The 14,711-nt window shown below is 43.5% G+C and overlaps 1 long non-coding RNA gene across 1 annotated transcript in view; it reads right to left on the bottom strand.

The window, feature by feature from the left end:
- Positions 1-14,242, bottom strand: part of LOC110357069 (uncharacterized) — a 31,411-nt gene extending 17,169 nt beyond the window's left edge. Inside the window, exons 1-5 of the long non-coding RNA XR_002410500.2 lie at positions 13,013-14,242; positions 11,917-12,036; positions 6,092-6,180; positions 5,374-5,504; positions 4,439-4,556 (exon numbers count right to left, since the gene is read on the bottom strand). This is a non-coding gene — a long non-coding RNA (uncharacterized LOC110357069). The remainder of the gene's footprint in view (positions 1-4,438; positions 4,557-5,373; positions 5,505-6,091; positions 6,181-11,916; positions 12,037-13,012) is intronic.
- Between the last annotated feature and the right edge of the window lie 469 nt (positions 14,243-14,711).

Genomic DNA, 14,711 nt, shown 5'->3' with positions numbered 1-14,711 from the left:
CTGTATATGCAATTGAAATATTCGCTCAGTGCCGTCTCTTCCTGTTAATTGCTGTGTGGAAAGTGGTCCCTGCACAACCTCTTTATCTATCTGCTTCAGAAGTGCTGCCTCCCGCCACGTGCACTCGAGGGGCACAGTTGGCCAGGCTGTCGGGCTCGAGTGCCAAGCTCGGCGAAGTCACCGAGTCCGTTCTCCCCTCCCGAAAGCAGCAGCTGGATCGTCACTTGGCTCCCAGGCTGGCGCCTTGGCTTGCTGTGCTCTTGGCTGGTGTGGGGCTGTGCAACAGCTTGCCCGTCTCGCCGGGCAGGACGCTCGTTGCCACCACCGCTGCTGGGCTGGCTCAACAGCCTCTCCTTGCTTTTCAGGAGACGAGTGCTCCCAAGGTCTTAACTACTACCTTTTCTCCTTCAAATACCAGCAGCATCACTCTAAAGACCTCACCTGCTTTGAAAACTAGTTTGCTTTGCCATGCATTGCATCCTCTTCTGTCCATTTTTCTCACTTAAATCAAAAGCTTTATGCAACAGGGTTCCTCTTTATTATGAGTTTCTTCAATACTTTGTAGGATGAAATAGCGCCCCAATATCAGCTATTAAAACCCATCAGGCTAAGGGGAAACACAGGCTGTGAAATGGCTCCTGCCTTCACAGAAGGATTCCCTGTACAAATTCAGGACCAAGGGCCAGATCTCCACTGGATCCATGCCAGTCCACACCAGCTATCATCACAGGCACGAAAGATCAAGTATTTCTATTCCACCCCATCTCATCACCACAACTGTCAGCTCAGGCCCCACCACAGAATATTTATTAGTGGTGACAACAGGAAAGAATAGAAATATCAACTCTTAGGTTGACTTTTGCAGAGTCGGGAGGTAAAAAATTTACAATTTGCCCTCATAAAGTGATTAAACATCTTGGGAAAGATATAGGAAAAAAACATGCTTGGGGCTTAGTGGCAAGCTTGTTTTTGTTTAATGAAGGAGTGGCAAAGGATTTATACTGCATGAAACTTGACATCTCTTTCGAATTCATATACGGAACCGGGAAACAGAGCGATGAGCGAAAGCACTGAAGTATTGGCATATCTGTGGTTTTGACCCTGCAAAAGTTATAAACAGTGAAGCACTAAGGGTTGTTCTGTACTGAGAGACAGTATAAGTCTTTGCATTTACATACCAGCTGTCATCAAGGCTTAACCAAAGTGTTTCCAATTCCTTTTTATTGTATTTTGTATTATGTTTATGTGTTGGAAGTCGAGGCACAGAGCCTGCAAGTCAGGGTGAGAAAAAGGACAAAGACAAATTAAAGGAGGCACAAGTGGAATTTGGGTGCTTAAATGCACAGAAAGCAATATTTAAAATTCCCTGTTCTGCTGCTGTCTAAACACAGAGATACCTAAGTGCCCAAAGCATGATTCTTCATTAATCAAAAATTCCTTTATTCCTCTCCTCTGCAGTGCACCAAACCATATGCAGTCCTCACTGGCGGGCTTTCAGTCCAAGCCCCCACCAAGCATGGCCCCCTCCAAAACACAGCCAAGCCTCACCATGCTCCAGCAACTCCCTTTCCACCAAACTGAGCCCAATCCCAGGGGAAAAGATGAAGGACTCCCTGTGTCCCTGGCTGTGGACCATGGCTGGTTGGAGAAGCTTCCCAGACACCTCATGTTTGGGACAAAAAGAGAGTTAAGGTTGATCTGCCTGATCTGCCCTTGGCCCAGCAACCACTCAACAGATTTAGGGCATCATCCTGCTCCCGGCTGGAGGGTCACTGAGTCTGACTCTCTTGTGGAGACCCCAAATAGCAAATGAGGAGCAGAGGTCTTTGAGTTCCCTGCTGGAGACACACATTTCCTGGTGTCCCACAGGGACTTCAGCCCCATGAGCTCTGCCCACAGCTGTGAAAGCATCAGGGGCTCATGTCAACCAACTTCCTATCCAGGCTGCTAATAAGAACTCCCTTGACTAGGAAGACACCACTGCAGGGAACAAAACCATCTCCTGCTGAACTGATTATATTTACTGTAAAACATGGAAGCAAATGAAATCTCTGATTGAGAGAGAAGGAGAAAGCTTTTAATCTCACTCTGTGATGCTTGCCAGATTGACAAGTCTAGAAATACCAAATGGAAGAGTAATTATACAAGGCTCACGTCACTGTTTAGATTTATTTTTTCAAATGTAAGAAAGAAAAAGAGACAGAAAAGGCCTGGCTTGTAATATTGGTTTCCATAGCTGCTAGTGCAAATTGATTAGAAATCAAAGTTCAAGTTGTTCCAAACTACTCAAAAAATCTTCTCCTCTTAGCTGTGGCACAATCACTGTTTTATGGATTGACACAAGACAAAGGAAAAAAATAAAAAGAAAATAGCAATTTGGGGAAAAGTCGTATTTTCATTGTTACGAGTCCTATGGCTCTTCACGGAGTAAGGAAATGTGAATGCTACCTCATCGCAACCATTTTAAAGTCATGGGAGAAATCTCTAAAAATGTCCCTTAATTCTTTGAATTCAATCAGTAAACAAGAGAGACAGAGAGAACGGAACCCTGAAGTGTCTGGCAATTTATAGCACTAAATATTAGGAAAAGGTATGTCAGGGTTTGGGTCAGACTTGAGCTCAGCACGAACACATTTTTACAAGGCCCTTACTTTTTAATTGGACTTGTACTTCCAATTTGAGACCTGAGTATTCATCACACAATGCATTATTTTTTTTTTTTTTTAATACAGCATAGACAGGATTAATCTTGCCTAATTCAAAACATCCACACTGGAGACATCTGTCTTACTGAGCCTCTCATCCTTTGTAACCGTGAGGAGAAACAGGCGCTTTTGCAACACACTCAACTGACCTATTTTAGATATCAGCTTCAGGGCAAGATGAATCATGCCTTGAATGTGCCAATTTTCTTGTGGTGCCAAAGCTAGACTAGACAGCCAGTTTATTTGCTCAGATGAATCCCACGTGGCTGGGGCTGATAAACTTGGGCTACATAATCTGGTTGAATGCGAACTCTCTCTTGTCCCATGTCTTACATCATCCTACAGAGAGTCCCATGAGTCGGATAGATCAGCTTGGGTAGTTATGCACTAATTCCATGATATACCACCACTACCGGAGCTGTCTGGCCAGCTGAAAAATTAGGTGGAGGAAATCAACTCTGCACATACCTACCCATTCACATACCTTCAATGCAGCGAAGAGATCACCACTGCTTCAGTGCTGCTATATTAATGAGAAGACCCATGAGAAACCAAAGTCATACTGGAAATACAATTAATGTAGGACTAGAAACCACTTCTTCCAGTCCCCTTTTTCTGATCAGTTCAGCTGGAAGTCTGATCACTTCTTCAAAACATTTTAATTATCTTTGGGAATCTTTTACCCTCCTTGGGAAATCTGGCCCTTCACGTTTTAAGAGCAGACCAGCTCCGAGATGTCTTGAGGAGCCTCCAGACCTCTTGTTCCTCCTGGAACAACTGCAGCAGTCATCTGTGGTCTGCAGTGAGCGAGTGTAGCTCTGCCTTGGTGGGTCCTTAGAGGTGAGTTTGAAAAGCAGCAGCTGTCCCTGGGTATCATCAGTGCTGCTGTAACAGTACTGTGCTGACAATTGCCAAGGTCTACTAATGAAACTGGATAGTTTCCTTTGAGAGAGAAATCACCCTAAACTTTTAAGCTGTCCCCAAAGCTTTTATTTAATAAAGTCCGAATGAAACAGTGGCAGACCCAGCCTAATTCCAGCAATGTTGGTATGGATCTGGAGTGGGAATAATTTGCATTTTCAGTTTTTGTTACTTGGTGGATGTGTATTAATGCCCCAGATAGAAGCATCAAGAAAATAATTTGCATTCTGGTGAGGACTTTCTCTGAAAGGCAGCTGTATAGGTAAAGATTCAGATTGCATAGGGACACTGAATATTAAACAGGAGCTTTCCTTCCAAATTTTGTTTCCAGCAGGGCTTAAGAAAGATAACAAGAGTTTTATATGTTTGATTAAAGAGCCAACACTCCAAACAGTGCGTATGTGGGTTTTTGGCATGATTTCTGTTATGGTCATAATCATCTGCCTGCCCATTCCAGCTGCTGAGGCACAGTAGAGAAGACTTGAATTCCAAATATTATTCTCATCACCATGGTATCCTGTGCACAGATCCCCAAAGGTAATTAAAGAAGTTCAAGGCTGTGACTGCAAAGGCCAGCTCCATAAATAATTTCAGCTCTCACAATTAGGTGACATCGTGTTTTGTTTTGAGACTTTTGTACTGTGAGGAGAAAATCCAGAAGCTGACTCGCCTCCAACAGACAGCGAGATCAGGGCACTCCAGAAAGGGACTGGAAAATAGCCCCCCCCAAAAGCCACACACACAGAGCGTGAAGTCACATTAGGCCAAGCCCGTAGAAGATGCTGCACACAGGGACCCATCTGCAATCTCACCTCTCTCAGAGGCTCCTCGCTCAGGCTTGCAGAGAAGCAGCTCCATCTCCTCAGGGTCATTGGACAGAATCCTCCTTATCTCCTGAAGGTCAGTGTTAAAACCTGTGTTAAACACAACCTGCACACAAAAAAATAGAAAAAGTCTTTTTGGTCACTCCCTCCTTCACCTCCCAAGTTCCCAGAAGGAGTTTTAGTTGCGAGGTGACAAGCCAAAGACCGTTTGCTATGTTGACTGTTTGGCTCAGTATTCCCATGAACATTCTGAATCCTACACTATTTTTCAGACAGAAGCTCAAACGAAACCAAGCCCCTCTTCCAGGAGATGACAGAGGAAGATCTGAAACCCTTCAGGATGAGGGATGTGAACCACACCAACATACACTTCCACAATTTCAGAAGGGGAGATCCCACTGCTTTCTTTGAGCAGCCTAATCTTGTCACTGCCCCTTAGGGTTGCTCTGAGAACTGCTACCGGACTGGATAACTCCAAAGATTTACCTTTGTCTTTAGTCCTCCATCTCATGATAAACAAAAATAATCAGGACTTCAGATTGCAGCTTTTCATGCTTTTACTAAACATAAAACAGTGTGAGGCTGAACAGCAGCAAACCTGTAGGTATAGAGAACTCAAGTGATGCAAGGAGGCACATAACCAAAGTAAGAACCTCCAGAATTGGGTGGTGGTTGGAGATGAGCATTATGTGTTGTCATATTAGATTTACTTTCTTCAGCATCACTTGCATTTCACTTTAACTGCTATGATGTCCCTTCTGGCCACCACTCTTATTGCCCTGCATGCAAACATGGCTGACAACTGGTTGCATTCGTTTTCTTTTCAAGAGAGGAGAGCAATTCATAGAGTTTTTAAAAGTGGTTAAAAGAAGAAACAGCGGAAAGTGTTCATGAGGTAGGAAAGGGAAATACTGGGGCCTGACCTGGTTTTCAGGTCCTGCAATAGTTCATGTGGTAATATAGGATCAGTCCATTGGAAAGTTACCACCTCCTGCATAAGGAGCAAAGATTGGCTTTGCCTGAGAAGAAACAGTGTTTGTCCTTGATCTTCATCCTGAAATAAAAAGCAATAAATAGTTTTAACATGTAGTTTATTTACTTTTAAAGATGGCACAAGAGGCACAGGATCAGTTTTAATCAGTTGCAGGTTTCTTTCCTTTTAGATCCTGTAGCTATGAGTGGTTTTAGGTTTTTTTTGTTTCTGTTTGTTGGTCAAGCTGGCTTCTCAGCCATATATGTCTTTCTTGAAATTACAACCCAAAATCATACCATTTGCGATAATGTACAAGCTATGAAGGAAAAGAGAATAAAGCCATCAGGAAGAAGAGACACATACTTTTCCCCAAGTTCCCTTTCGCCCACACCATTTTCCATCAGTCTGACCAAAAAAAGCTGTTTACAAGAGCCTCTTGAAATGAAGAATCTAATATTCAATCACAAAAAGATTAGCCTTTGACTGTACTTTACTCCATGCTACCCTAATACAATCAGCAGGGGAAATGTTATCCGGGAAGAGGTTAGGGAGAGGATGGAAGACCAGGTGGTGCCGGAGACCTAAATTATAAAGGTTTATTTTCCGTGAAGTGTGACTTTTATTTGCTTCTAACTTTAGGAAGTTGAAATGCTGGAGATGAAACGCACAGCGTGAGACGTTCAGCCAGGTACCGGAGGGCAGGTGTGCTGCTGACTCACTGCTTACAGCACTCCCATCATGCTGGGCTGGGGCCGACCTGTGAAAAGGAGACAGGAAAACTGGGATTACTTTGGAGGAGTTAATTCAGAACTAAAGCAGACTGTACATACCATGTCGAACGTGCCGCTGAAGGCACGAGGAGCTGCAGGAGACCTGGACAGAGTTTGGGTAGTCAAATGTAGAAGTGCGACCCGCAAAACATTTATCACCTGAGGCTCCTGAAGGGCCATAAACAGATAATTTTTGCCACTGTAATTACCCAGCTGTCTGGAGTTTTGCTGCTGCAGTCAGAAATGCTGTCATCTCAGCAGGACTGTGTGGGTTAGCATCTATGTCATGTACATGCCTGTTGGGATCTGCAAATTAGGTCTTTCTGCGCTTAAGTTCCCCAAGCAGTCGCAGCTTTTTCTTAGGTATGAAGCACAGGGGAGGACGTGTTGCACAGATTTTCTCTTGTGACCTACAAGCTCAGACATCTCCTTCAGAGCAGGAGATAGGACACACCGCCTCCCCTCCCAAAAGTGCCTCGGCACAGGAGGAAATCCGAAGATTGAGAGAGAACAAAATTGAGCAGCCCACTGATAAAAGCTCTGACCCTGCTCAAAAGACTTAGGCTTTCCACTTTCTTTTACAGTAACCATGTCTGAATTTTGCATTATTTTCAGTAAATCATACAGCAATTCTGTTCATTTGGTGCCTCAGCAGTAGAAGAGACATATGATTTCCTACATCATAAGCTGCCCTTGTGGGATAAATACACTATATTTTTGTGACGTGCATTGTCATATGCTCTCTCAATGCTAGGATAAACCAGAGTTCATGGCTTTGGAAAACAGAACTGATGATGAGCGTCATTAAATGTCCAAGTAACTTTCCCGTCCCCTGAGATGTCCTTCCTGAAGCCACAGAGAAGGACATTCGATATATACACGTGTCACCATAACTTACGTCAGTAATCTAACAGACAAGACCGTGGGATTGACATGATGGCCGCAGGGCCTGAATTTAGGTCACATACAAAATGAATTAAAAGCTTCTCCTTATCTCATTGCAACATCACCCCCTCACCCACACCCTTGTCTTTGGCTGGATATACACAGCAAAGATGAGGAAAACTAACCCACTGCTTGCCAAGTGACCTCAAAGCAAAAACAGCTCCTAAATCAAGGTACCAGACCACATTAAATTGGTCTAGTCATAACAGCAAAGCTCTGAATTGTGTTTATCCCCATGTAGTTAATACTATAGATCTCGGTGACAAAGATCTGTTTGTGAAGATCTGTTTTTATTAGAAAATAAAAAAAAGGACTAAATGTAAGACATTGGCTTGTATCAGATAAAAGCCTGCCTTGTTTTGCCTCCTCTTCTACAGAGTGACCTGTGCAGCAGAGATGGCTTTAGGCTGAATGATAGACCACAAGCAGAGCTTACCAGCCAACCAAGCCCTCACCCTTGGCAAACAGCTCCCCCACCTCCTTTTTAACTGATTAATGGTTTTATAGAGAGTATCAAACACCCCACACTGCCCAGATTTCCATGCACTCATTAACAAAGTCCACACAGAAACCCGTGGCCAACACAAAGCCACATACCTCCACCTGAAACCAAGACATATTTGAGTCTCCTCAGGGCTGAAGAACAGCTGATGGAGGGGTTCTCTGGGGATTTAGAAGTACTTTTGTAGGACTTTTGCAGCCCCAGTGTCAGGGTGCTGAAGGGACAGGCAGCAAACCTAGCAAGATGAAGTTGGGGTGCTGATGGAAGAGGCCTGGAGCTTTCAAAAGGGAAATTTATTGTGCTTGATTCTTCCTGGGCAACTCAGAACTGACTGTCAGCACTTATTATGCAAATAAATACGGTACCACCAAAGCCAACGATCTCCTGGGGTTTCTCTCCTGAGTCAGTTTTGCAAAACTCTGTCTTTTGGCCAATCGTTCTGATGAAAACCAAGAGCAAAACACTTTGCTCGGAAATAAAGTGTGATCCCTGTGTGCAAACTCCTGCTTTCCACAGGACTGGTAGGGTCCCAGCACCCCCCATTTGGGGGCTGGCCAGCTCAAATGAATGAGGCATGGGAGAAATTAAGTAGAGGTTAAAATTACTGTACTACGGTATGTACATACTCTGGTGTGTAAGGAGGATGAGATGAAATTCTTCTCAGTGAGGGTGACAGACACTAGAACAGGCTGCCCAGGGAGGTTGTGGAGTCTCCTTCTCTGCAGACATTCAAACCCGCCTGGACACCTTCCTGTGTAACCTCATCTGGGTGTTTCTGCTCCATGGGGGATTGGACTGGGTGATCTTCCAAGGTCCCTTCCAGTCCCTGATATTCTGTGATTCTGTGAATTTTTTTCCTGTTTAGTTTGTCTCTTGTATTTTTGGAGTTTTCTTGATCTTCTGTTCCTGAAGAGCTTTTTAAAAGGTTCCCAATGGAGACAGAGGCACTTATACATGTACGTGCATAGATATAAGGTGATGTAGACCACGGGGAGACAGCAGGATGGGATGTCCTATCTAAAAACATCTGCCTGCAATAAAAGGCAGAAGTTGCACATTAGAAGCAAGTGGGTAGTGAAGAGTGTGTGTGTATGGAGGTAGGAACATCCATCCATGGTGCTGGACATCCACAGATGCCAGGAAGGCCAATGGGACAAGGTCAAGCAGGAGGGAGAGGCTACTGGAGAGGTGAACCATTGAAACCTCTGGTCCCCAGCAAAAATGAAAGCCAGGTCGATGTAGTCAGAACACACATGCAGATGACATTCAAACAGAGGATTTCTCCTCTCCCCAGCCTTTTAGAGTCAATTAGACCATGGATTAAGACAGCCAATTTAGGCATGCCTTTCGTTGCACTTTATCCTGTTCCATAATCGCTGCAAGATAGAATTTAGCTTTAAACCCATCATTTTTCATCCCACGGACAAAGCCTGTTTTCACCCAGTGTGCCAAGACATTCTACAAGATTAAAATTATGTCTCTTGCAAGACTGTCAAGATCCTGCCTTCAAGGGTCTCTTTCTAATTGTTTTCAGAGGCTGCCAACCTTGCAGGGTGCAGTGCTAACTTCAAAAGATGTGGGGTGGAAAAGTCTTTTAAAAATGTTGTATTTTTAACAAAATCAGAGGCAGAGAGGAGGCTATTTAATTCCATACAGAAAATCACTTCTTCTTCCTGCCAAGCAGCAATGGGAGCACAGGCCTTGGAGTTCACGGTTCAAGAGTGCAACCATTTGACATGCAGATGTTGCCAGGAGGGAAAAGGAGGAGAGGCCAACCTAGGCAGAGACTCTGCAACTCTGACCTTCCAAGAGAAAATCCCAATTTGCAGAGCTATCCTTCAAAGACCTGGCTCCACAGGCATTCACTGCACCCACCACCTTCACCAATCAGAAAATAATGGTAACAAAGGTTTCAAGGCTGAAAAGTTGTAAGGTTGAAGAAAGAAAAAAGGGGCTATTACTCCTAACAACAACCCAAAAAGCCCTCACCAGGAATGCCACTTGGATTTTGGAAGAAGGTTTAAAACTTTCATTTTTCAGTCTAACTATTTAATTAGGACACTTGAAAATGCAGAAGAGTGGAACAATAACAACAACAAAAGACAAACACACCCTGCCCTGGGATTAGTCTGATGCCTGGCATTGAAAAAGCCACCAAATGACAGACCGTACTGTGGTAATTCATGTTCCTGACATTACAGTGATTGGCTTTTAATGCACTCCCCAATAAATTACCACTAGTCAAACAAAGCGCTCCGAGGAGAAAGACAGACAGAAAGGAACATTCAAGGTTCTTGATTATTTATCAGTTGGCTGAAACATTCGGAGACCAAAGAGAACATTGTATATCCCAGCCAATGAATCACCTCACGGCAAGCAATTTTACATTTCCATAAAGTGAAGTTTCCACCAAGAGCTGGAGGGAAAGGATGCACAAACAGCTCGACTTAGCCAACGTAGCATTAAGAGAGCACTAAGAGGCCAAAAGTTGCTGAAGCCAATAAGAAACCGTTGATTTCGGCCAAGTCCTGTGCAACACAGAGAGGTTTCAACAATGCAGGCAACAAACTCAGATCCCCAGAAGTGACACCAAGGATGCTTTGTTAGAGCAAAGCTAACAGGCTAAATGTGTTTCCAGTTGCAGCGCTACCATCTTTAATTAATTTTAAGGATAAATAAACCATCTAATATGTTTTTCTCTCCTTGCCCTTTACTTTTTTCAGGATGCTTTATGCAGCCACCTAAGCAGCTTAAAGACTTTGCCTTTCATGAGCTCACATTTTGGCTCTCTCGCACTGTACAAATGTTGCACCATGAAAATACCATGCTGGAGAACAGCTGAACAGAACTTTGTCTCAAATGACATTTTAAACCATGCAGGAAACACTGATTCCAACTAGATTTTTCCAGTAGTCTTTCAAATAAAACAAATGTTTCCACCACAAATCACTGGTGTTCATCCATTAGTGGATAACAGCTCCAAAGCGCAATGATTAAGTTGCAAGTGCAGCATGACGGGAAGCACCAGGTTGGTAGCAAGAGATAACACTAGGAGACAAAATACTCAACTAATGTTTCTAAGAAAACAACCTGAGAGGCTTGTAAATTGTTCCAATACTTATTTTTTCCTCCATCACACTTACACTTGGTTTGCATTATAAATGCAGCGCTGGATTTTTACAAAGCCGTTCTTAAAGACATTTCATACAAAGCAAAAAGAGAAACCCAACCAAAATCAGGAGGCCCTGAGTGCGATAGCACCCTTCCCACTGATGCAAACCAGTGAAGTCTCTCAGACTGGATTTGGCCCGTTCTTCACGATGACGTATGCAATGATTTCTGCATGAGCCATGGGAGATAAGGACCCCTGTGGTTCCAAATTCCCACTGTGCTGGAATGCTTGTGAGTGATAAGTTCACAGGAGCATTTTGGGATAGAAAATTACTGCATATTACTCTCTTGTCACCTCTTCACCTTAAACTTTCATGTGATAATTGGAATTTTTTTACCTAGAACTTCTATCTTTAGTAGGAGTTAGACAAAGCCTGAATCGCCCCGTTACTTTGGTAAATGCTTTGTTAAAAGATGCATTCTAAAATAAACATCTTATTCAAAGATCTCAGAGTACAGTGTTAAAGCGGGATATTCTGCTGTAATTCTTCACATTTCTACCCAAATATCTCACTACATCTGTGATGTTGCTGCGTCACCTAATGTTAGCATCTGCAATTTATAGGCAAGGAATGGAAAGAGAACAGACGTGCTTAAATAACTTGCCTATAGCAATATGCAGAGAGCCAGTGCCAGGGTTGGGAATTAGAGCTCAATTGATTCCTGGTATCCAGCCCCTTGCATAATTCACTAGGTCACAGTGGCAAGATTTGAATATGGGACTAATTGAATGTTCATATAGGACCTGCTGGTCTCTTGGTCCAGCTTGGGGAGGGAGAAGTGTACAGAGAAGAAACTGAGGTCCCTGGAGGAAATTCCAGGGGTAAAAAGTATCTAGGAATGTAGCTGGGAGAGAAAGCTGCTCTGTCCATCTCCCCTTATCTTGATGGCAGGTTAATTCTGGATGACAATCTAAATGTCAAACACAGTCACTTTATTTCACCAGGGAAAACAAACCATCTCCTCAAATCCTCAGTGACACAGAGGAGAACAGAAAGAACCTGGGTCTCTGGGGCATTGCTATGAGGGAGGATGCTGAGCTGCCCGAGAGCTGCAAAACTGTCTTCAACCACAGGCTCATCTCCAGAGGGACACAAACACACACCTGGGCTGACGCTGGAGTCATCCTTGAGTTACCATGAATAATTATTAGCAGAAACATGTAGCATGGCAACAAATATAAACATCAGGGTGAATGTCTCCAAAGGAAAATCCTCTCAAAGGTCTGGAAAAAAAAGAAAAATAGCTGATAGATAGATGATACATAGATACATAGATACATAGATACATAGATACATAGATAGATAATAAGGTGGACCAGGGGAACCACAGCTTCCCCATTTCAGGGGCTGTCCATCACTTCCAGCTCAAGATTCCTCCTTCTACTGACTGGGCAGATGTTTTTAGTCCTACCTGGTTTTGCTTTCATCTGGCTCCTGAAGGGAGTGACAGGGCTGTCACACTTGCTGGGAAGATGCTTTCTCCAAGCAGCGTGTGTTATGAGCAGTTTGTGGTACAAAACTCAGCTCAGCTGAGCCACAGTTTTGCTGCAGTTATAAACACACGTACTGCAAATACTACTATTTCTCCCCACCAAAAGCCAGAATCAGCCTTAAATTCGTGGGGATCTCCATCATTCTGCTGGCACAGGAGAGGATTTGCATTGCTAACTACCCTAACCATGTAGAGCTTGTCTCTGGGGATGGATCCCCAAGCAACTGCCCAGGTATCTTCCCTCATCTTGGCAGGGTTAAAGCATATTTCTTCCCAGGACTTCCTTCTGTGAGACAAAATGGCAGCAGTTTGAGGTAGCACAAAGCTTTAAATATTTTGTAATCTCCGAAGTAAGCAACTCTTCCTCATCCACATAGCATTCTTCAAACTCCAATTAATTTAGACAAGACATTTGGTGTCCCTGGGACACTTGGAAAATGTTCTTCCAGGTATGTTTCCCACCATAAGACCTGCAGCAACACCCATACCATAAATGCCACATCTTCTCCACCTGCTCCCCTCTTCAGAACTCTGAGATCTGGGCTGTCTACCGGGTACCTCCAAAGAAGTACAAGGGTGAAAAGGTGAAGCACATATGGAGATCAAGTCAATGCAACACAGACAGCTCTCCAAAGGTGGTTGCTGTTGATTCCTAATGGTTTTGTTTCCCAGTTTCCAATTTTGCACTGCCCCATGGAAATATTTACCTTTCAGGGTTCACAGTTGTTCCCATCAGCAAAGGTGACGGCTGCCCAGCTGCAGGTCTACAAATCTTCATCCATATTTTGCAATCCCCATTTAGAAGGCCTTGTTAAACTTGATAGTATTTAAGTTTAGGGTTAAAAATCAAAATCCTCTGAGTTCCCCCCTCTCAGAAAAACAAACAAAAAACTCAATCCCAAACCCTCCTGGTAACTCTGACCAAAAGAAAAATAATGCCATTTAGAGAAAAAAGAGGTGTTGAGTGCTTGCTCTTGTGGTCATAGAATTTTTTCAATTCATTCAGCCATATATATCCAACAAAAAGATTTCAGGAAAACGTCTGACCCAAAACTTTGTATTTTTAAAAATACAAACTACATCTATTTTATCACCCAATGCTAGCAGGAAAGACAGGAGATAGGGAAGAAAGGGAACGCTTTGTGTCCTTTTTATATGTCACCACTTGGGGTGTTTTTCCTGTTCTCAGCCAGGCTGCACCGATTCGTGGGCTGGCAACAGGGCTGGAAACTCTGGACATGCCGGTGAGGACATCCAGTTCTTCCAGATCCCTCATGCTCAGACGTTTCTGAAGGTGGGATCTGTTTATGGAAATGTAAATCCCTTGGCTGGGCTCTGAAATGACTCAAAGCGGTTAAGCAGCTACTGACCAAAGTCATTATAAATCTTGCTCATCATCACAGGGTCATTTTGAGATGAGCAGATACAACTCGCCTTTGGGCTGTCACCAAAGCAATATTAATAATTATGAAAAATAACTTGGGCTTTGCACAACATAGCAAATCTACAGTGCCATATTTGGAATTAGCCTTTCCTCGGTGACAAATTCTAAACAACAAACATTCATAATACAAGTCTATGAACTATTGACTGTAAGAGATAATAAATCCTCCGGCAATAGGGGGAGGATAGGAAAGGCTTCCTGGTACAAATATTGTTAACTCTGCCTGTGCATTAAAATGGCAAGCCGAGACAGTGCTGGTTAGCAAATACAATGAAACCTTTTACAGAGAGGGGTTTAGAGAAAGGGAAAAATACCAAAATGTAATGCGGGGCATCTGTGTGACAACGTGGAAAGGTCAAACACTCACAACCCACTCAGTGGAAATGCCGAGAGGATTGTCCCCAGAACCAGCCAGAGAAGAAGGAACAAGCGCCTGCATCCAGGCACAGGACTGGGACTGAGTGCGGGCAAGCGCAGCAGCAAAAAGTGGCGAATAAATGCTTTTAACTGTGCTCACCTCGAGGAACAAATGCTGTAGAGGGTCTAGAGACACAGCTGGACAACGCAGCGATGACTGCAGCCTGCATTGAAACATTGACTGAGGGTTAAAGGTCCTCACACACGCCATCACCCCAGCACAGAAACACAGAGAGCGCTTTCATGCGTAGTTGCTTCAAACACCATTGTCTACAAAGTGGTTCCGCAGCTCTGGAGGAGGATGTAAATAAGGCCAGCAATTATTATGCAAAATATTTCGGGTAAATGCAAGCTGAGCCATACTACTGCTTTAATAAATATTTCCATCTGTAATAAGTAATTTTTTTTTGTAATATCCCATATATAAAGTCTCCTAGCACTGCTCAACCAGCCAGAACTCATCTTCTACCTGGGATCACAGTCCTGGGTAGGTAGGAATTTTTTTATTACTGTTTGCCTCTCAAATTCATTATCAAGTTTTAATT

This window comes from Columba livia, chromosome 1 (genome assembly GCF_036013475.1).
Source record: "Columba livia isolate bColLiv1 breed racing homer chromosome 1, bColLiv1.pat.W.v2, whole genome shotgun sequence".
In the NCBI taxonomy this organism is placed as follows: Eukaryota; Metazoa; Chordata; class Aves; order Columbiformes; family Columbidae; genus Columba; species Columba livia.
The sequence above is the reverse complement of the archived record's forward strand: the minus strand, read 5'-3'. Positions and strand labels throughout refer to the sequence as shown.